This window comes from Parasteatoda tepidariorum, unplaced genomic scaffold, assembly GCF_982258835.1.
Source record: "Parasteatoda tepidariorum strain Cologne lab strain unplaced genomic scaffold, Ptep-v5.0 scaffold_15, whole genome shotgun sequence".
Classification (NCBI taxonomy): Eukaryota; Metazoa; Arthropoda; class Arachnida; order Araneae; family Theridiidae; genus Parasteatoda; species Parasteatoda tepidariorum.
The window spans coordinates 88,215-111,808 of NW_028257374.1; the positions used below are offsets into that span (position 1 = coordinate 88,215).

Consider the following 23,594-nt stretch of genomic DNA (forward strand, 5'->3'; position numbering starts at 1 on the left):
TTTCTTAACACATCCCTTTATTTTCTTATAAAAAATAATGCGCAATAATTTATTTGAGATTTTTGTAAAACTTTTTTACTATTACTTGTCCTGAATACTCTATACTAAGAAACCTATTCCAGAACGTTTCTCTATCGTTTTCTACACATTGTTAAAGTTTCCCAGGGTTTCAAAAATTGTACGTTACTGTGATATATAGTTATGAATGAGTAGTTTTTCCATTCATTCAATTTCTAATGTTAGCTGCATGATATCTTCATTTTATTCATTCTAGTCAAGTTCAAAAACTTATTCATAAAAATCCTCGTTATCAGAGTAAATGGTACTGAAATTACAGTGCGCCGAAATGTCTGTATGTAGTAAGATGACAGTACTAAATCTTCCTTCTACTCACTGATACATGTTACTAGTAAACACCTTTCTATTCCTTATCTCGCTCCATACATAAGGTGACAAAAATGATTAAGTACTGCAACTGTACACTCATACAACAGTGCAAATAATACAATACAAATTCACTGTCAAAACATCAAAGGATATTTTTTCCTTCCATATTTTAATTCTCTTGTCTCCCGAAATTCCTTCTCATCGTTTTGCCATAAAATATATCAAATTTGCAATATATGTCAGTAAAAAAAAAATAGTAAAAGGTGAGTACAGAAACAGATTATATAAAATGACAAAACAATTTATAGAAGTTGAAAATACTTAAAGTAATAATATACTTAATGGGATATCTTCAGTCAACGATGTTAAGATAAGATGTGATTATACTACCTTTTGCTTCATTTTATTCATTAATTTTTTTTAATTTGATTCTTAGTTTCATAGTTTGTATCTTACTTTTATTTTTTATGTTTTGATTGTATCTCTGAAATTTAAGTAACTGAGATTTTAATAATTAAATTTTTTGAAATTTTTAAATTCATTTATAAAATTTTTTTACGTTGGGTAAATTTGTGTAAGTTTAATAACATTCATTTTCAATGATTAAAGCCATAAAAAATACCTGTTTTTGAATTGTACTCACTGTATCCATAATTATACATTCTCTTAAAATAGTAGCTGGAAATGAAAAAAATCTTACATTTGGCTGAAATAAGTTGAAAATGTCCCTAAGAAAAAAAAAATCGAAAATATTATCGCCTTTATTTATCGGAAACTATTTTAATGCTTTCGTTTCATTTTCAGATTTCGTCATTCATTACATAATTTAAGAAATTGTAAAAAAAATCATACTCTAAAATTCGTATATTATTCTATTATTATTAAATTAATTGAGCAATGATGGCTCAGTGGTTTAGGGAACTGAGCTATCATTATGAAGTACTAAGCTTCGCTTTTCGGCTAGCAGCCATCCCAGCTTCAGTTCGATGGGTACTAGCTTGTCAGGGAAGTAAAGGTTGCCTGTGCGTAAGGTAGATCATCCCGTCACAATTATGTCATTGTATGTGGAGCCTTAACTTCAATGAACCTCTGGATCACAGCAGACTGCTGCTGAATACTTGATTTAATTAATTATTATTATTAATAAATAAGTGTTAAAATTAATAAGTATTATAAATATTAAGAGCATATTTTGGGTAAACGAATTCTAAAAATAAGATCTTGTTAGTTTTAAATAATTTATAAAATTATAACAAATTTGTGTACATTACAATTCTTAAAATGTCACATTATTTCTTTTTATTATATATTAAAAATTATAAGCGATTATTTAAAAAAAAAATTTTTTTCTAATGTTATTTCAAGAGTTTGCACAAAAAGTTATAGAACTGCTTATTTCATTTCAAGGGTATGATAAATAAATTTAAACATCAAAAATAACATAACTGAAGGGGGGGGGGGTATCTTCAAGAGCAAAATGCGAAAAAACAAATTACGATACATTTCACCTAATATTAGATATGCAGAAACTTTTTGAAACTTCAACGTCACAATATTATTATACTGGTTATTATATAAAATTCCAAGGCAAATATTTATTAACTTTTTCAAAGGCCGTGATAAGTATACTTAACACCACTTTTTAAAGTCCATGGCGAGCTTTTTTTACCACTCTCAATTTAGGTTTCCATTCGTTAACAACTTCAGCTTTCTTGAAGCGCGTTTGAATAAAATTGGAAAACATTTATTAGTTTAAAAAAGCGTATAAAAGTTATAAAATACATATTTCTTTTTAAAGTTAGTAGCATTTATAAAATTTATTTTATAAATAACGAAAAATGAAAGTCAATGAATTCCTAATAGGTCGTGGTAAATATATTTACCTAACCTAAATGAGTTTTTTTTCCTTATATCAATTACTATTTTTTTGTCAATTTCAATTCTAAGAATACTTTAACTTACCTTTACTACAAAAATGGCCCATTAAAGGATTAAAGTAGCAAATTTCCAGTGTGTTTGTATAAACTTAATTAGAGCAATTTAAGAGAAATACAAAATCATTTATTTACATCGATTTAAGAAAGAATAAAACATTTATTATTCGACAGTTTATTCGACATCGTATTATTCATCTTATTATTCGATATTATAATACTTTTAAGGTGGTACATTCCCAAGAAAAGTATGAATACCTTTCAAAGGAAATAAAATTTTATTACAAAAATTTTAGAAAATTATTTAAAATATTAATTAATTTATTACATTTCATGTGAAACCTGTGCATATATATAATTTAAATATATACACAAATTTCTGACAAAAAAAGAAAAACCTGAAAGCCCAGCTGTCAGATAATTGACATTTAATAATAATATACTCCCTTTTCTACGTTTAAATACCTTTGCACTACTTATTGATACTGATGAGTTTATGATTTTGATTAAACACTTTTCAGAGATTTCAGGGTGCTATGCTATCAGTTTACAACGTTTACATACCGATCATTCCTACTTAAATCAGCACCAAATTAGTTTCCAAATTCTTTTTCGAAGCTAATTTTGAAAAAAAAGTTGGTGCTAGACAAAATTGCTCTCACTCTGTCAAACAAATCCCATTTTTGTTACGATTCTTCCATAGGTAATCGCATAAAATGATATTTTAGTAAATGAATCGTGAATTCAGTATTAGTATAATTTTACAGTTGTTGTTCTATTAAACTGCATCGAAAGTTATTTATAACTCAACTTTCTGGAAATGTGGCAACTGATTTGGGAGGGAGAGAATATAAAAAAATTTACATACGATCATATGAAAAAAAAAAGCATTTCGAAGTTAAGTGAGATGATGCTAACCAACCAGCAATTACATCCTTAACTAAATCTACTATTGAATCATTAATTCAATAATTAATGCCTTCCTCTAAAACTTGATAATACTTTGAAAGAATAAAAATTGAAACTGAATATTAAATATTAGTTTTTTAATCACTAACAAAAAAATCACAATTTAATATTAAAAAATGCTCCTTCAACCAGCAAAAAAAAAAAAAAAAAAAAAAAAAAAAAAAAAAAAAACAATAACGGGAAAAGCTACTATTATTTACTCGCTAAATACTCTATAAAAAAAAAGAAATCTAACTAAATGGAAAACTATTTAAAGATTTGAAGACAATACTATATGTAAATCATTTATAAGCATTATTTTCAAATATATCATTTTCTTATTTTTCATACATTTAGGTGAATCACTTTTACCGAGATTTATTGCACTATATTTTCAAAATTAAAATCAATCACCTGCACTGAGTCAATTTTAACCTCTTACTTTTTTTAAAATCAATTTTAATCTTTGCGAATTAACATTAGATGAAAATTAGTTCTATTTTGTCATGTAATTCTCTTCCCATACCGATTTCTTTATTTTTTTTCTTTCCTTTTTATACTAAAAAAAAATGTTTCAGTTAAATATATTCGAAAATCCTTTCGCATTTTCTTCGAAAGCAAACTCTATTGTGTATTGAGTATTTCTACCCTTCAGGTGATGGAGTGGACATCAATTAACCATAGCTGAGAAGGGAGTGAATTTCACGCCCATTTCCGCAAGTAAGGGGGAAAGCATTAGCGACTTTTCACGTGCATGGCCGTTTCGCCGGACAAAAATCAAGAGGCTTTTTTTACGTGCAGGACCATCTATAGGGGAAAAATGAAGGGAGGTTTTCTACGTTCACGACCATTTGCGAGCGTAAAAAAAAGTACGACTTTCTACGTGCAGAACCGTCGGTGGGTTAAACCAGTATTATTCCCTTGTCATGTCAAAAACCACTTTTTGACGTCAAAAACCCAACCTTGCTCAAAATGTTAACTTTTTGTAGAAATTTCGTTACTCTACTTTAATCCTTCAAAAAATTTCGTCCGGAAATCCAATAAAAAGATAATACAAAGATGTGTTTGGAAAATAAATTGAACTTATATTAACCCAACTCGAAATGATAAACCATTAAAATTGATAATCCATTGCTTGTTAGCTCACTCCTCTAATAGTTCATTTACCATGAAACAGAAGCTTATGAAAAGAATGCCCTTAACGTTTTTTTCTGGCCAACCTGTCAAACACTGACAAGTATTTATCGGATTTTAAACCACAAATTTTAATTTTTACATCGAATTTTAAGCCCATTGCAGGAAACAGATTACGTTAATCTAGGGATAGATGCAAAAAATTTTGGATTCGCCTTTTCATTTTAACCACTAAAGTCATTTGCAATAAAATGAGTTTTGCAATAAAAAATGAATCAAGTTCATTACCAAAGTTCAAGAAATTATAATGTGCAGTAGGAATTTAAAAAAAATTTATCTATATTTGAAAAAGACAAATTTCTATTTTATTACTAAATTTTTGAACTATGATGGAAATAAGAATATTATAAAATGAGTATAGAAATCATTTACAAGCAAGAAAATGAGCTTCACAGACATATTTCAGAGCCAATTTTTTTTTTACATTTTCGCTGTAATTTTACATACACAAATTATAACATTGAAAAATTTACAGCGATGACACTTAGTTTAATTAAATTTTAGCCAGTTAATTAAATTTGATAAATTTTCGTCAGTTATTCGATTGCTAGTTGTAAATTTGAAATTGGTTAATTGTTTTTAAGATGTTCATCAGAAGGCAATGAACGGTACTTGTTTTTAAACAATATTTATTACAGAATAAAAATAGGTAGGTAACACATAAACTGAAATATCATAGAATAAATATGTAATAAACGTTAGAATGATTTTTTAACGTTGTATAGTGCTGTCCATCACAATGTTGCTAACAGAATCACAGGTCACTCAGAATGCCTATCATTTGTGGCGTGAGTTTGCCCACCTCTGCATTAATCCTTAAAAAAGTTTCATTTGTCTGATAATTTTATGGCAAAAACAAGTTTTAGCCTGACATAAAAATCAAAGTGAACATCGTGTTAAAAAATTAGCCCATTGTAAGAAGTTAATAACCCTACATTTGACCACCAAAAATTTTCTTTCCTATAAAAATTCAATAAAAAGTTATTTAAAAACTGTCGCTAGATAATTTTTGATCATTAAACGAGAAAAGTGAATTTTTCTATCGAATTTAAGCCAATTAGTAAAACTTTATCCCATGAAAAAGTTTCGTATGCTAAACAGCAGAAAAAAATATAAATAAAAAAATATAGCTAAGGCAAATTTTAATACGTTTTTGACAGCGAACTTCAAAAGAATGAATTTTACCACAAAATTTAAATCTATAATTAGCCAAACAAATATTTTGTTCTAAAATAAGAATTACGGCCAAAATAGCGTTTTGTTAAGTTTTAAAAATTCTGAGATTTTTTGGAAGCAAAATTTAAACTTTTACAACGCAGAATTAGTGTGTATGAGGATATCGTGAGCTTATAACAACAGCTTATCAAGCTTTTCATTAGCCAATTTCCTTAATTTTTTTACCACGATAAGAAAGATTCCCTATGTCTCAGTGGATAAAGTACTGAACTGTCTTTGGCAAAAACTTGGGTTCGATGACAGGGCTGATTCTTAAAGCTCATAACAGCTTCAGAGCGATTTCCATGAGATCACCGGGGAAAAAGGCGACCGGTGTGGAATGCTGACTACATTGCCACCATCATGTCATTGGTCCACGAAATAATTAACCTCCACCCCCCCCCCCAGCGTATAACAGTTTAGGCTACAGCAGAAATGCCTGCTTTTGACCTGCTTACATGTATTTCGAAGCCATAACAACTTTCATAGCTGATTGAGCTTATTTTTGGACTGAATTTACGAATTTTCTTTGGAATTGTTAGCAGGTGTGAAATTAATCTTATCCGCCAAATATTTTCGTCAGCCCACCCATTAAAAAAAAGTTTCAACAACAAGTTTTAACTGATTTTTGTTCAGGAAAGCAGAGTTTTGATATTTGTCTCAATACGTTTACCGATTCATAACTGGCATCGAACAGCTAATCCATTTTTGAGTTTATGATTCTCAAAGTCCAACTCCATACCCTTGTAATTTTGAAACCATCTCAGAAGGCAGGGAAAGTCCTGGATCAAGTATTGGGATAAAACTAGCCTTTGTGAAGTATTTTCTTGAAGAAGCTAATCAGAAGCGGAAAACAAGGAAAAGAAAAACGCAAAGCATGGAGATAAAGCCTCTCACGCTAAGTCCGACGGCAAGGGAGCTCGAACTCATGATCCATCTGCCTTCGAGGATATTTTTAGTCTGTGAGCGTAGAATTATTTAAGACCAGCCTCCTCTGGGATTTCAACCTTGGGCACCCCTTCAGGACGAGAAGCCATCTGTCTAAATGAATAATCCTACCCATTGAAAGTTTCAAAAAAATGTTTCAAAAATTGTTCCACACACAATTACAAAATCTGCAAACAAACCCATATTTATCGTTAGCTCATGTTCTCCCACAAAATATTTTCGTTAGCTCATCGCTCACACTGAAATTGTGGCCCAAATAAGTTCTACCGAATTTTTGACTTAAATACCACAAGTTTTAATTTTATCTCCAAGTGTCAGACAGTTGTATGAAGTAGTTTATAGACACGTAAAAAAGTATATTATGACTAAAACTAGTTTTTACTTTTTAACAATAGCTAATAGCTTAAATTTTGTCTCCAAACGTATTGTAGAAAAGTTTATCCTCGATAGACTATCTTCTGAAAAGAAAATTATCACTATGTCTACTTTTCCTAATTTTTTGATAGACATTCCCTTTTTTGATAGACATTCCCAGTTAAAAGCTTCTAAACTTTCCATCTGATCGTGATAAACGATATTGGTTTTTCACAAAATTTATTACATGAGATCAATAGGAAACTTAATGCATATTCCTCGATTGAAAAAACGACGAAATATTTTGGAAAACCTTTTACATTTTAATATTGTTCGCTTTTTACTTTGCTTTGGCATGTCATTCGTTGCACGCTTTGATCACCTCTGCGTTAAGTTATTTGAAAGTATTGTTTTCCCAATCTGGAGAAGAAAAAAATTGGCAAAACCATCTCATTTCTGACAATAAAAACCAATTGTTTTTATTGTCAGAATCAATCATGCCCGTTTTAAGACATCGTTAGCCTATATTAAAATATCAGATTTTCGTTAGCTCATCCACCAAACAATATTATGGCCAAAACAAATGTGAGCTAATTTTTGACCTGCAAGTCACAAGTTTGAGCTTGCCCCAAAACCTTGATCCATTCTATGGAATGGTTAGTGAAAAAAAACTTCATTCAAAATAAAAACTGCTGCCGAAACAGCTTTTAGTTAATTATTAAAAAAAATCTGCCACTTTGAAACTTAGTTCGAAATTGCACCACGTAATGTTAACTCGTATGCACTAACTTTTGCACTGCAGTTTCTACTGTGCACTACAGTTTCATACAGCCTGCTGACATTTTTTGACATGTTTTTGCTGCTTACAGATAATTTTTGAACTAAATTTAAATTTTTTTTATTTCGAAGTGATAGTTTATTGGGACTCCGGTAAAAAAGGTTTCTCAGCCGATTAAAAAAGTTATAAGATTTAAAAAAAGAAACTACGACAAAAACTGATCTTCAGCCAAAAAAATTCAGAAGTTTTGTCCGAAAACATTAGCCTATTGTAAGAAATCGTGAGCTCATGCTCGATCACCGATACTTTTCGTTAGCTATCGTTGAACAGCCAACCGATTTCGGATATACGCCTACTAATGTTCAATTCCGTAACCTTGTAATTTTGAACCCAATCCAGAAGACAAGGAAACTCCTGGATCAAGTATTGGGAGATTTTTTGATGGAACTAACCCTCATTTGCGTTACATGAAGAGGGGAATCATGTAAACCTCCCACGGTTAGCCGGACTGCAAGGGGATTTTTACCCATGATCCGTCAAACACTGAGGATATTTTACGCCAACATCGACTCAACCAGCCATTACTGGGATTCGAATCCGGTTTACCTCATTGAAAGGCAAGCTCTCTGTACTCTGAGCCACCACGGTTCCGGTAGAAAAATAGTGGCCAAAACAGATTTTTGTAAACACTTGATAAATCTAAGCATTTTTTTAATTTCAAACATTTAAACCTTATACGCCCAACTAAGGAAATCATTTGCCCACTTAAACTGTACAACTAAACAACATTACTGAAAGTTTATCAAAAAACTGGAGGTTTCAATTATGCCACCGTTATTCCGTACTCAGAAATCATTATTCTAACCCGCTCAAAAAATTCATTCGTCTTAATCATTACGGTTAAGACAAATATTAGCTACTTTTTAAACTGTAAACAAGTTCCAATTTGACCTCCAAACCTTAACCTATAAAAAATCGTTATCCTGCGGGGCACCGACCGAGACTAGGTTACAACCAAAACAAGTAAAATAAACAAAGCTGAATTTTTTCTAGCAAAACAGAAAAAAAAAATCGTTAACCTTTTCACCAAAAAAATATGACCAAGAAAGGTATTATTTTTGACCTAGAAAACACGATTAAAATTTTCCTTTAAACAATAGCCCCTTGTATTTTAATACTTATTCCATCCGCTAAAAAATACAGAAATAGTTTAAAGTTTATTTTTGACCAAGGAACTACGAATTCGAATTTTCCCTGCTAACGTTAAACTTTTATAGGAAATCGTTAAAACACCAAATTTTTTGTTGACCTATCAGACAAAAATCAAAAACTCTAAATCAAAATGATTTGAGAACTTAATCCATCTCTTTTGAGTTACACTCTTTCTTCCTGTTCTTGTGAATATTCGATTTCGTGTGCTTTGAATGCCAATATATTGTATACTGTAATACTTATTATATACTATATATTATTACATATTAAATTTAATTTCTAATTGTTTTTTTAGGCTTATTTTTGCAAGAGAGAAGAGAAAGCCCTAATGGCAACTAAAATGTGACTATTTGCTGCTAAGTTCCATGCGAGGTAACTATGGTTACTATTTTTGCAAAAAAATAACTAAAAAGAAACAATTTTCAGAAAAATAACTTTCAAAAAAGATTAATTTTAAAAAAAAATTTATTACCAAACTAGAAGGTTGTGCCATAATATCTTATTAACAAATTTGTATAAAAAGATCAGATTTTAAAAAATCAATGCCTGGAAAGCAATGGATAAATTTATAAAAAATAAAATGCTCGGAAACAAATTTGAATTTGTATTAAAAGCGCAATATCAGTTTTTGAGCAATATCAAAAAGTGATAATTCAGTTTTTTTATCGAGTGTCGTAATATCATATGTCAGAATCTTGTATTTAAAAAAAACGAAGCAGGACTAAAAAGTGATCAGTAAACAGAGTCGATTTATTAATGAATGCGCAAATTAAAGAGTCAGAATGTGCCTATTTCATAATTCGAATTTCAGGTGTCTTAATCTCATGCAAAAAATATCGCAATGTGAAAAACTTAAAAGGAAATGATCAGAAAACGACTTGGATTCACAACAGAATAGTCGCTAATTAAGCGTGATAGAATGTGATTATTGGAAAATTTAGTCAGGGATTCTCTGCATTCTGGTTTTTCTTTTAACTTGGAATTCAAGTATCGTAATATGTTGAAAATACTGGAGTTTCAAAAAACATGGTCGAAAGAAAAGAGAGATTAAAACAACGTAGGTATACGATCGAAACTTTATTTTCACACATCAATATGTGATCACTCAAATTCGAAATATGCGTTTCGTAATAATATCACATCAAAATATTGGAAATTAAACTAAATCTTGCAGAAATGGCATTTTTTCAGTTGTCAATAAAAATTCTGACAATTTGTTTAAGCACAATTATATTTTAACTTTTACAAATATAATTTAATATCAAAAATATGCACGCGCAGCAAATGTAACTATGGATTAAAAAAGAACTAAAACATAAGCGGATTATTACCCAATATTTTTAAAATTAAAACTAAAGGAAATTTTTTTTTAAAAATAATTATGCTTTTCTAACATCAAAACAATAAAATCTTCGTGATGTTATAAATTCAGTAAAGATTACAGTGTAAATGACTATAACAAGTTTCGACAATTATAAGTAAAATAGCTACAATCAAATTATATATTTTGGTTAGTTTCTTTCCTGTGCAAAAAAAAAAAAAATCGATGCTCTGAATATAATAAAGTTTTACAAACATTATGTAATAACAGATAATAAAAAAATGTGCACATAAATACCTACAAAACCTTTTCAAAATTAAACGGATTTGGATTATAAACTTTTAGTCGTTCAGGGTGCAAAAAAAAAAAATAAATAAACGAATCATTCTGTTAACTTTTGATCTAAAGATTAGATCTTCACATTCTGTGACTCATTCCTAAAGGCCTGTTTACACGGTCCAATTTCTTGTATCCGAGAAATTGGACGGATTTCTCTGTCCAAGAAATTTGATGATTCGTTGACACTATCCAAGTTCTTGAATGTCGCTGATTGGACGGGAGAAACACTTGCGCATGCGCATTGTTCCTATTCAACATTATGAAATCATACTTATATGACTTTAAAATTACTGAATAAATTCATATAAAATCACAATAACACAAATAAACCGCAACAGATCAATTTATCTGGACTAAAATATATGAAAACAGACAACAAAATGTCATAATTTGCTGCCTGCTTGTTGACGTCACAAAACCTAGGACGGTGATTGGTTAAGGGAGAAAAAACTTGGATGGAAAGTAGAACATGCTCTACTATCGTCCAAGAAGTTGGACCAAGTTCTTGGATGTTTGTTTACACGATCCAAGCTCAAAGCAAAACAAGTTTCCATCAATATCAATCAATCTCTGTCCAAGAAATTGGACCGTCTAAACAGGCCTTAAAAGTTCAAGGGGATGATTTCAAATATGCGACTTCAAAAGTGCAGAGGCGATATTTTAAGTTACGAAATCATACACTAAAACGTACTTTCTCTGAATAAACATGGCATTTTTTCGATGGATTCGAATTACTGAACCCCAGAATGTAAAGGTTAATGGCAATCTGATAAATAGCTCGAGAGCTTTTTAAGCGAATTGAAAACTTTTTGCTCTCAGTTATATTGACAAAAATTGTCTGAAATTAACTGTTAGTAAGTATTTATTATTTTATTTAATAATAGTCAGAAAAAATTTGAAGGTATACTTTTTTTAATCGTTTTAAAAGAAGGTAATATGACATGGAAAAAATACAAAATTTGAGCGAAATTGTTCGAATAGTTTCTGAGAAATCAAATTTTTAATAAATGATTTTTTTTTTTAAAGTAGATTTCTCAAGAATCCTAACACCGTATTTGAACTATATGAATTTAAACCAACCTGCATCACAAGTCTTTTCTTAAAGAAATTTTTTTAATTAATTAAATTTAATTAGTTTTAAAAGTTGTTTTGAAGAAAAAGTGCAATATGAATCATTGGAATATTAGGGGAAAAGAGGGCTTTTTATATCTTTATGAAAATACATTATAAGAATTTGCATGATTCATAATTAAACAAGCTCTGATTTTTCTATGCATAAGATGCTTATTACTTTTTTTTATTCTTAAGATAAAGATAATTATTTAATGAAAAAAAAATTACTGTTATTGTCACTTTAATGATACTTTTTTTGAGAAACTTAACTGTTGTAATGGTTGATTACAAACTACATATTATGGTCTTAATATTACATTGTTACCATATTTCTACAATTATTACTTTCAATTATAAGAGTAGAATTTTTTTTATATAAGCCTGAGCTCCTAACAATTTGCAGTTAGGTCTGTCTTTATTTTTCCAAAAAGTGGTTTGTATTCATTGTTAAATCGCTTCATGGGTTCAAATTAATTATCGAGCGTGGCAGAGGTACCTCCTATTTTTAGTATTTCACAGTTTTGTGGAGACTATTCCCACCATTGGAGGCAAAAATATTCTGTGGAGGGATTTACGCTACAACAACAGGGGATCTATTTGAAATCTATTCAACAGATTCCGAAAATGTTTTTCCAGGAGATTTCACCCCTGATAAAATTCAAGATTTGCTAGCATCTCTTTGCTTGTGGTTGTGGAACATTAAGTAAAATACAAATTTAGTCAGGGATTCTCTGCATTCTGGTTTTTCTTTGAATGCTGTAGAATTTTTTATTTTAAATTCTGCCCTATCTTAAGAATTTTATTTCATATTTTTTTTAAGTAAAAAAAAAAAAAAACTCATTTGCGTTGATCGATTTGGCTCTTTTCTGAAATAGTGCGTATATGGCATTCGCCATACTTGCCACACCCTAGATACGTCACTGGAGATGGACTGAAAAGAAACCGATAAGAAGAAGAAAATCATTTTATACATGAAAATGGAATTAAACACAACACTGTCTCCCATCACAGAAACTGTTCAAATTTGCAGTCGACAAAATTAACGTACTCTGTTCAATGCTTGGCCGTCGCACATTGGTGAAAACACCATAGTGTCAGCAACTTCGAATATCCGAGAAGCAAGGTCTTCAGCAGAATCCATAGGACCATCGTAGTAGATGAAGCTCTTCAGATGACACCAGAAGAAAAAGTCCATACATGACAAATCGGGTGAAGGCCAGTTAATTGGGCAGCCACGACCCATATATCTTGCACCCATCCACAATATAATGGGCTGGTGTCCCGTAGTGTTGGAAGCATGTGATGTGTGCTGGAGCACGGTTTAATAGTTCTGTCAACACCTCTTGCATATACAAGAGAATTTCCCTCCAGTCGTGTTGGTAGGTATGATGATCAGATGACTGTGCATGATTCCGCCAAACATTTAGCTCGAAACGTTGATGGAACAAACGTGGGTGCATTGCGTACGGGTTTTCGGTTGCCCACACGATAGTTGTAGGTATCCGAAATACTCTTCCGTGTGAATGTGCATTCGTCAATGAACAACACGTGTGCACAAATTTTTGTGTTCGCAGTCATCTTTAACACTTGTTCTATCAAAACCACGTGATAAAATTGACGACGTGTGTCTGATAATCCGATGCTTCCATGCTCTAAACTCTCAGCGCATGGTAGTGATGTATTCTTTCATTTCGCATGAATCGGGAAACTGCTTGTGACATCGTATGCGTGCTAGATACAGGCCTTTCGCTGATATGATGCAAAATTTCGTCCGATATAAATTGCATTCTTATACACCTGCCACGTCCGATATCTTGCGTGCAACTTGAAAAAGAATTTGTTGGTTCAGTCGTTGAAATATTCTTGCATCAGGGACTGTCATGTTGGAAAACGCTCTCGGTGCCATCTTTGAGCTTCCCTTGCATTGTCGTATGTAGTTCCATGCTATGCATCTCCACCTTCTCCTCTGACTTGAGTACGTATTCTTCTGAATCCACAGAGCAAATAAAAGCAGTTACTGTGAACAGCAATCGCTGTTAGGTTCTCTCGTTGCTGCTTGCGTTTGGACCATGGATTGTAAGGTGATTTATGGTTGTTTAGGTGCGTTCTATCATTCCCTAACATATGTTCCATGCGTTTTTGGACCTGTACATGATCAGGATTGAAGAGCATGTGGAGGGGAATTTTCTTATATCGAATAAGCGCTTTTCAAACTTATCCAATAATGAACCCAATTAACTCTTTATTATATTTTTTTTTTAACTTGTGTGTTACTTTTATTATTCAAGGCAACTATTATATGCAGAGAGTGTCACAATTTTATCCAGTGTTTGGAAGATTTATAGCAAACAAAATACTATCAATGCATCTACAAATTTTACTTTCACTTGATAAAGAAACTTTTTTTTCTTCCAAAAACGTTCCATATGTGAATCTTTGATGCGGCAAGAATTAGAATTCTTGCCGCTGTAATATATCACGATCAATGGTAGCAGATGTGATCCGTGGGCGTAATTCTACGAAATCACGTTATCTAGGGAATATCAATACAAAATCTTTGTGGTAACCCTATAAAAAAATATCTCAGGGATTTAAATTTAGAGATCAAACCGATTTTATTTCAAATTCTGGAAGGAATTGTAACACACCCTGCAATTCTGATGATACTATTTAGACTGCTTTTTTGGAGCTATGATACTACTAAAGTAACTATTTTTCTGATAGGGAAGAGTTCTGGCTTTAAATGAGCAGTATAATGATGTACACTATACGTCAGGTAAGAATGTCCTTTTCATGATTTGTTAGTTTTGTAATCTTCACATGTTTTGAGCAAAAATTGAGTTTTTCAGCTTTCACTTCTCAGTAAAGTTTTTGAAACAATTTTCAGTTCATCAGTCTAGTTGCAGTAGAAAAACTTTTATGTTGTTCTTTTTCGAAAACTATCACTCCTTTTTGTTAATATTGCTGCCTGTTTCTTTTGTTGGTTTTATTCTCAAAATTGCAGATTTCAACTGAAATGGGAGATCTTTAAAACTACTTCTGTAATAAAATTACATTTTGATGAACAGTGCAGAAAAGAAAAAACACAAATCAGCCTGAATACTTTTGATTGAATGATTAGATCTTCAGGTATTCGGTCTAAATCTTAATAGTTCGAAGGTAAAAACTTAAATAAGCTAATTATTAACACAGACAATATATGAAGTTACGAAATCAGACACAAAAACGTACTTTCTCTGAATAAACATACTTTTTTCCGACGTATTCGGATGTCTGACCCTCAAGATATGAGGAGTACCAGGAATTTGGAAAATATGATTCCCAAAGTTTGATCAGAGGAGTGGTTTAAAGTTTGGACCCTTTAATGTTAATTTCACTTTTTGCGCATTTCGCCATATCTCGAGAATTTTTTAAACGAATTGAAAATATTTTGTACATAATTATAAAATTCATTTATCCGATAATTCCATGCAATAAAGGACTTTTAATAATTATTTATTATGTTTTAGTTTCCTTAATGACAGGAATTTTTTTTAATAAATATTATGGTATTCTAATTTCTGCGTCACTTCAAAGAATATCACTTTAGTTTGATGAAACCAATTAAAGGAAAGAACGGTTTTTTTTAAAAAATAAATAAATAAATAAAAAGCAACACCTATATACAAATGAATTATGAGATGATAGCTAAGCTCTTCGCGCACACCTTGACAAGCAGTAGCTTGTGACATCTTATGGAAGTGGCGCTATGATCGCATTTATGTAGTGGTACCTCGTCGAATTTTCTCGCCGAATATTGTAGCGTAATAGCGTTCTGAAACATCGTAGCTTAGCCCAATATTTGTTTTTAACATTTTTTTGTTTACCCATCTTCAGTATCGCCAGTCTTCATCGTTTAGACAATGCAACACTGTGGCGGAGAGTTGGAAGACACAAAGCAAGCCAATCACAGGCTACTTGTGTTTTATATCTTATATCCGCCGTCGAACCAATTTTGCGTTTACGACTACTAACGTTAACTCTGGACCCTTGTAATTTTGAACCAATCCAGAAGACAAGGAAACTCCTGGATCAGTACCCCCAGAGGTATGATTTGTTATGGCAACATGGTGGACTTTGTTATTCGACAGATTTATGGTGCATCTGTCACTATTTACTACATAGGGAGTCTTCGGCAGGCGGAGATCGAACCCATGACCTCTTGGACGCAGGCCCAGTTCCCTACAAACAGGCTACTTGCTGTAAAGACCTCTAGGTTTCGAGAAAGTTCATAGAGATAGAGAGAGAGATGAGAAGCAGTTCGCCAACCTGATCAAGACCACAAAAGAGGAACAACGCTGTCTCAAGACAATTATTAGCCATTTCTAGCCGAAAGGGATCGCCTCGTGAAAGCCTCGCAACCTGCATAATACAGCAGAGAAATCTATTTTACGGATAAGTCAACTGGAGACCAATACAGTTGGCCCGTATGCCAGGCGTCCTGAAGCCTGCATCCCGTTTACCGTGAACCACAAAAAAAAAACTGTCTAGCATGTTTCCAAAAAAACCTCTGGGGAGTGGGTTTTCTTCAGCGATGTGTTGAGTTTAAATCTGGACACCGACTTGAGACGTATTCTCATCTAGAGAGGTCCCGGGACTCGATATTCGTCCTTTAACATTGTCGAATGATCGAGGTGGTCTGATGGTCTGGGCAGGCATCATGGTAGGCAAACATACCGGTCTGTTCGATTGAGGTACTCTGACAGGTCAGTGATACAGGGACACAATCCTTGCACTCTATGTGACACTTTTTCGCGGACCAAATTTCAACCTCTTGTTCGATAACGCTTCCCCATACAGGGCTCAGTTCGGGATGATTGCCTTTAATCGGGTAATATTCAACGATTGAATTACGACGTCCCCTGAACTGAATCCCATCGAACAGGTATGAAACATCCTTGGATGCTTCATTGCAGCTTAAAGACCAACTCCAATGACCATCGGTGAGCTAAAGGTTAACTTGGGGCAGGAGCGGGTGTGGTTGCCATAGTCATTGATATCTACCCTGATAAACAGTATGAAACACCGATGCGAACGTTGTGTAGCTGTTTGGGGTGATTATACACCCTATTAGATATATATGAAAAATTACTCACATTCTTTGAACCAGGGTCCGCTTTTACGAATTTGTGCAAATAGGGTCCAGTTATTGCAAAAAACTTTTTCAAGGAGTTTTTAAATTGTAGATACATACAAGATTATGCTCGGCACTGTAAAATTATAATAAAAAAAAATTAAATTTTCAAAAATAAACAGCAATTGCTGCTTCTAAATTAGAGATGCAACATACAGGGCTGATTGTGCTCCGGAAAAAATCAGTATTTCCGGATTTTTCGCTAACAGTGATCCGGAAGTTTCCGGAGATTGAAGGTCCAGACGTTTAAAAAAAATCATTAATCATAGAAATTTCCGGAAATCAAATTTTCAAAGGTGGAACTTAAAAACACAGTTTATTTTATTTGTTTGTAAGGGAGAGCCAGAGAGATACTTTATAAGCATGTAATCATGATTAATATTAATTTTTTATCAGTAAATAGTTGTTATAATTATAAACTCAAGAAAAAAAAGACATATTTGTAAATTTTAATTACTTCTCCAGGTCATCATAGGTATGTGTAAATGGTATAGGTATGTGTAAAATTGTAAATATATTTTAAGTAAACTAAGAAATATTGAGAAAAGGGAAAAATAAACTTTTTAAATTTTTTTCAATTTAAACCTTTTTTTAACTCACGAAATTTTCCGGAATTTTGCTCACAATCACCCTTAAACATGAAAATATATGGTATTTAGCCTATACCTGCTGAAAGCAGAATATTCATTTCCGACGAATAATGGCAGAATCGTCAGCTGGAGACAAAACTTAATTCGTTTACATCCATCTTTCTTGGTTTCTGCCCTGGGAAGGGTTTATTCGATTAACAAAACAATAATGAAGATAAACAAATTAGGGAAGGGTTCGATTAAAAGAAAAATCATTTTGTGAAGAGTCCTTTTTTAAGTTGAAATATTTTGTGAAGGGTCCGTTAACGGACCCAAATTTCTTCTAAACAGATCCCTGTGGTCTGAACAAAAAGCGCACCAGCTTTGTTCTATCTGGCTCAAATCCGGCAACCCTGTACGTTAGCTCACTTGCTAAAATGTAGTTATGGCTGAAATTGGTTTTACAAATTTAGTGATCTATAAACCTACCGTTAAAAAAAGCAGTAACAAGTTTTAATTAATCTTTTATTTAGAATTTTAGAAAGATAAGTAAAACCGCAACACACTCGAGGGGGTTATACAGAGATTATAAGTTAAAATATGCAACAAATATTTGATGTAACTGCATAAATAGTAAGATGAAGTAAATCTTAGAATTTTAGAAAACACAATATTTAATTTTTATTCAAAATGTTAGCTGCTCGTAGAAATTTTGTTTCTCTACTTTAGTCCTTCAAAAGTTTTCATTCGGAAATTCAATAAAAAGATAATACAAAGATATGTTTAAAACAAAAAGTTGAACGAATATTAGCCCACTCGAAATGATAATCCATTAAAATTGATAAACCATTGCTTGATACTGATAGCCCATTCACCATGAAACAGAAGCTTATTAAAAGAAATCGTTAGCCCCTTAACGTTTTTTCTGGCCAAGATGTCATAAAAATATGACGGTGACAAATATTTATCGGATTTTAAACCGCATGTTTAAATTTTTGCGTCGAAGTTTAAGCCCATTGCAGGAAACAGCTTGCGTTAGTTTAGGGATAGGTGTAAATTCGCCTTTTCATTTTAAAAATCATTTGCAAGGAAATGAATTTCGCAATAAAAAATGAATCAAGTTCATTACCAAAGTTTAAAAAAGTGAACATCGTATTTAAAAATTAGCTCATTGTAAGAAATTATTAGCCCTACATTTGACCACCAAAAATTTTCTTTCCAATAAAAAGTTATTTCAAAAACAATCTCTAGATATTTTTTGATCATTAAACGAGAAAATTGAATTTTTCTATCGAACTTAATGCCAATTAGTAAAATTTTATCCCATGAAAAAGTTTCGTATTCTAAACAGCAAAAAAAAAAATGTAAATAAATTTAAAAAATATAGCTGAGGCAAATTTTAATAAGTTTTTGACAGAGAACTTCAAAAGAATGAATTTTACCTCCAAATTTAAATTTATAATTGGATATCATTAGCAAAATAAATATTTTGTTCGAACATAAGAATTACGGCCGAAATAAGAGTTTTGTTAAGGTGACAAGGGACTTTCAAAGAAGCAAAAATTTGTCAAAAAATCGATATTTTACATTTTATATTTTTGAAATTTAGGCATTTAACTGAACATTTTAAAAAAAAAATTCTGGAATAAGAGCAAAATTAATGAAGTTATGGCCATTTCAGTTTTGACCACGCCCCTTTTTTTACCTTTTTTTGTCTGCAGGTAACTGTTAAAATTAGTTTAGTTTAAAATTAATTTAAAATTAGATGAATATTTTGTTAATTTTTTTAAAAAAAATTTAAAGTATATAATTATTAAACTAGTTCATTCGACAATATTTATAGGTATTTATATTAAAAACAAGAAATATTTGTTCAGATATAAAATTTGCAATGAAAAAGTACTAAAAGTCATTTTTCTCAAAATTTCTTTTTTGAGAAATTTACAATTTTCGAACTGTTCCAGCGTAATGAATTTTCATTCTATTGACCTGAGAATTTAAAGCTATATATTTATGAATATTATTAACATTTTGTTGGGAAAGTTTTTTGAATTAAGTGAATAGTATTTTTTTTATACATGATATTTTATAGAGGTATCATGATTTTTTCCTAAAAATGTAGGTTTTTTACTGTTTTTTTAATGTTATTTGTTTCTATAATAAAAAATAAAAAAAGTACTTCCAACACTTTTTTCAATATTACCTAATATGTAATATTTTAAAAGAATTTTGTCATTTTGACAAAATTTCAGACGCGAGGAGTAATATAAAAAAACATAAAAAATTTAAATTTTTTAATTTCTTAAATTTTGAAATATTTTTTTGAAATTTTGTATAAAAGTTGTTTTTAGCAATATAAATGTATCCTGAAAATTTCAAGCAAATCCCTTTATAATTTCAAAAAAAAAAATTTGAAAGCCCTTTGTCGCCTTAAGTTTTAAAAATTCTGATAATTTGGAAGTAACATTTAAACTTTTACCAGCAATAATTAGTGTATATGAGGATATCGTAAGCTTATAACAACAGCGAACTTTTCATTAGCCAACTAGCTTAAATTTTTTACCACGATAAGGAAAGATCCCCCGATGTCTCTCAGTGGGTCTTTGGGAAGAACTGAGGTTCGATGACCTTCCTGCAGTCTTCAGATCGATTTCAATGAGATCGGCTACTACATCACCATCATGCCATTGCGCAGTGGACCAGCATCCAAGGTTTCGTGGCCAAAATTAGTATTTCGATAAACTTTGTTTCAAAATTATTATATATAGCAATGAGGGGGGGGGGGTATTTAGGGGCTTTTATGTGCAGGTAAATTGAATTCATAACTAAAATTTTGAAATACACTGAAAATACCCCCCCCCCCCAAATGGCGGCTGAAATATGGCGAGCAAAAATAAAAATAATAATATAGTACGTTTAAATAATTAAATATAGCAATGAAAATATAATAATTTTCGTAATTTTATATTAAATATGAAAAGCAAATTATATTTCCGAGGTAATATTACAAAATAACGCGAAAACAGGAAGAAAAAAATATTTTTGTTTTTTGGTATATTTAGTTCACCTGTGCAATACGGGCCAAATGGGCAGGTTTTATCGAAAGAAGAAACATCAAAGAAGACAACAAAAAAAAATTAGCTAATTACCTGGTAAAACTTTTTGGAACGAAGTTTTGAATGTCATTCAAACATTGTAAAATGTCAAATGATAAGATACAAACTATAAGTTTGTCAAGAGTATTAACTAATCCAACAAATTGAAAAGTTGTACTATAATTTCAGACTAATTATTCTGATAAAAATGTAACAGTAAGGTGAAATTCCCATACATGTTTCTGAAATAAAAATTTAAAAAACAATTTTAACATATTTCTCATTACATTTTACTCTCGTCGGTTCAAAAAGTAAATTATAATGTTTGGAATGATAATGATAAATAATGTTTTAATTATGAATACTTAATTTGGGCTATATTAAAACTGCCTACACTTATTTTAGTTGAAAATTTAACTTTTAACTTTTGGCCAAAGATGATAGTCATCTGGCCCACAGTGCATTGGTCCATGAAATAATTAACCATTAACCTCCATTACCCCCTCAGTCTATAACAGTTTAGGCTATAGCAGGAATGCTTGCTTTTAACATGCTTGCATGTATTTCGAAGCCATAACAACTTTCATAGCTGATTAAGTTTATTTTTGGACTGAATTTAGGAATTTTGTTTGGAACTGTTAGCACGTGTGAAATTAATCTTATATTGATCCGCCAAATACTTTCGCCAGCCCAGCCATTAAAAAAAAGAGCTTCAACAACAAGTTTGAACTGATTTTTGGTCAGGAAAGAATAGTTCTGATCTTTGTCTCATCTCAATACGTTTACCAATTCATAGCTAGCGTCGAACAGCCAATCCACTCCTGAGTTCATGACTCTCAATGTCCAACTCCATAGCCTTGTTATTTTGAAACCATCTCAGAAGACAGGGAAACTCCTGGATCAAGTATTGGAATAAAACTAGCCTTCGTGAAGGATTTTTTGAAGAAACAAATCAGAAGTGGAAAACAAGGTAAGGAAAAGCGCGAAACATGGAGAGAAAAACCACGAAAGCCTCTCCCATTAAGTCCGACTGCAAGGGAGTTCGAACTCATGATCCATCTGCCATCGAGGGTATTTTTCGTCGCCAGTGTTGTCTGTGAGAGCCAGGAGTAGAATTATTTAAGACCAGCCTCCTCTGGGATTTCAACCTAGGGCACCCCTTTAGGACGAGAAGCTCTCTGTCTCCCGCGACTCTTATTGTCTAAATAAATAATCCTACCCATTGTAAGTACCAAAAAAAAAAATGTTTTGAAAATTGTTACACTCGCAATTTCAAAATCTGCGAACAAACGTAATCCATATTAATCGTTAACTTACGTTCTCCCTCAAAATATTTTCGTTAGCTCATCGCTCACCCTAAAATTGTGGCCAAAATAAGTTCTACCGAATTTTTCACTTAAATACCACAAGTTTTAATTTTATCACCAAGCTTCAGACTGTTGTGTGAAATAGTTTTTCCACGTGTCAAAAAATAGAGTATGACTAAAACCAGTTTTAACTTTTTAACAATAACTTAAAGTTTAAATTTTGTCTCCTATCGTAGACCTGTTGTAGAAAAGTTTATCCTGCGATAGACAACCTTTTGAAAAGAAAATTATCATTATGGCTACTTTTTCCTAATTTTTTATAGATATTCACTATATTTAAAAACAATTACAATTGTTAAAACAGAAACTGTAGTCTAACTAATTTATTAGCTGAGCTCACTTGCTATTTTCGTTTGCCAAACCGTCAAAAAAGAAATCGAATAGAAACGTTAAACTTTTGTAGAAAATCGTTAACCAACCAAATTTTTTGTAAGCCTATCAGACAAAAATGTATTGAGAATTTTATCCATCTCTTTTGAGTTTCCTGTGATTGAGTTAATTTCCGAACTTGTGTGCTTTAAAGTACTTATTATATATGTTGCGTACGCAGTGCAGCGCCATCTGTAGTAAAGTAGACTCCCTTCAAACGCTCACTCTCGAAACGGCAACGGGGAGACAGCTCTGGAAGATGTTCTAGCTATAATTATTTATTTTGTATTGTCTTTAAGTGTTTTCTTAATACTAAAAGCTTTAAATGTAACCCCGTCCTTAACATATATTGTAATGCTTATTATATACTATATATTATTATATTTGATTTCTAATTGTTTTCATTTCAATTTTAGGTTTATTTTTTGTAAGAGAGAAGAGAAAGCCTGTAATGGCAACTATTTGCTACTAAGTTCAATGAGAGGTAACTATACCTACTGTTTTAACAAAAAATAGCTAAAAAGTTAGAATTAACAGAAAAAAGAAAACTTTAAAAGAAAGATTAATTTAAGGAAATTATTATTGCCAAACTAGTAAGTTGCGTCATAATATATAAACAAATTTGTATAAAATATCAGATTTTAAGAAAATCATATGAAATGACTGAAAAGCAAAGGATAAATTGATAAAAAAATGCACGGAAACAAATTTGTATTAAAAGCGTCGTGAATCAAAAAGTGATAATTCAGAAAAGTGATAATTTGCGTCGAAATATCATATATCAGAATCTTATACTAAAAGAAAACCAAAACAGAAATAAACAATGTAAACGACGTCGATTTATTAGTGAATGCATCAGAATGTGCTTACTTTGAAATTCGAATTTCAACGTCTTAATCTCTTACAAAAAATATCGGATTGTGAAAAACTAAAGAGGAAATGATTAAAAAACGACATGGATTCACGATAGAATAGTCGCTAAATTAAGCTTGTTAGAATGTGATTATTTTACAATTCGGAATTCGAGTATCGTAATAGGTTGAAAATAGTGGAGTGTCAAAAACCATGGTTGAAAAAAAAGAGATTGAAACAACGTAGTTTTACGATCGAAACTTAATTTCGCACGTCAAAATATGGTGCACAATTTCGTCCGTTACAAATGGCATTCTTGAGGCCATATCACACATAGCGAAAATTCGTCCAATTACTCCATGTGTTCAACAACCACCTGAAACAGTTGAACTATGGTTGCCATACGGTTGAAAAGAGTTGACCATT

At 31.4% G+C, this 23,594-nt stretch overlaps 1 long non-coding RNA gene across 3 annotated transcripts in view; it reads left to right on the top strand.

Annotated features, from left to right (window-relative positions):
- Positions 1-23,594, top strand: part of LOC147800837 (uncharacterized) — a 118,974-nt gene that overhangs the window by 73,088 nt on the left and 22,292 nt on the right. For all 3 annotated transcript variants that reach the window (XR_015431076.1, XR_015431077.1, XR_015431078.1), the window contains 3 exons: positions 9,266-9,342; positions 14,468-14,519; positions 22,733-22,800. This is a non-coding gene — a long non-coding RNA (uncharacterized LOC147800837). The remainder of the gene's footprint in view (positions 1-9,265; positions 9,343-14,467; positions 14,520-22,732; positions 22,801-23,594) is intronic.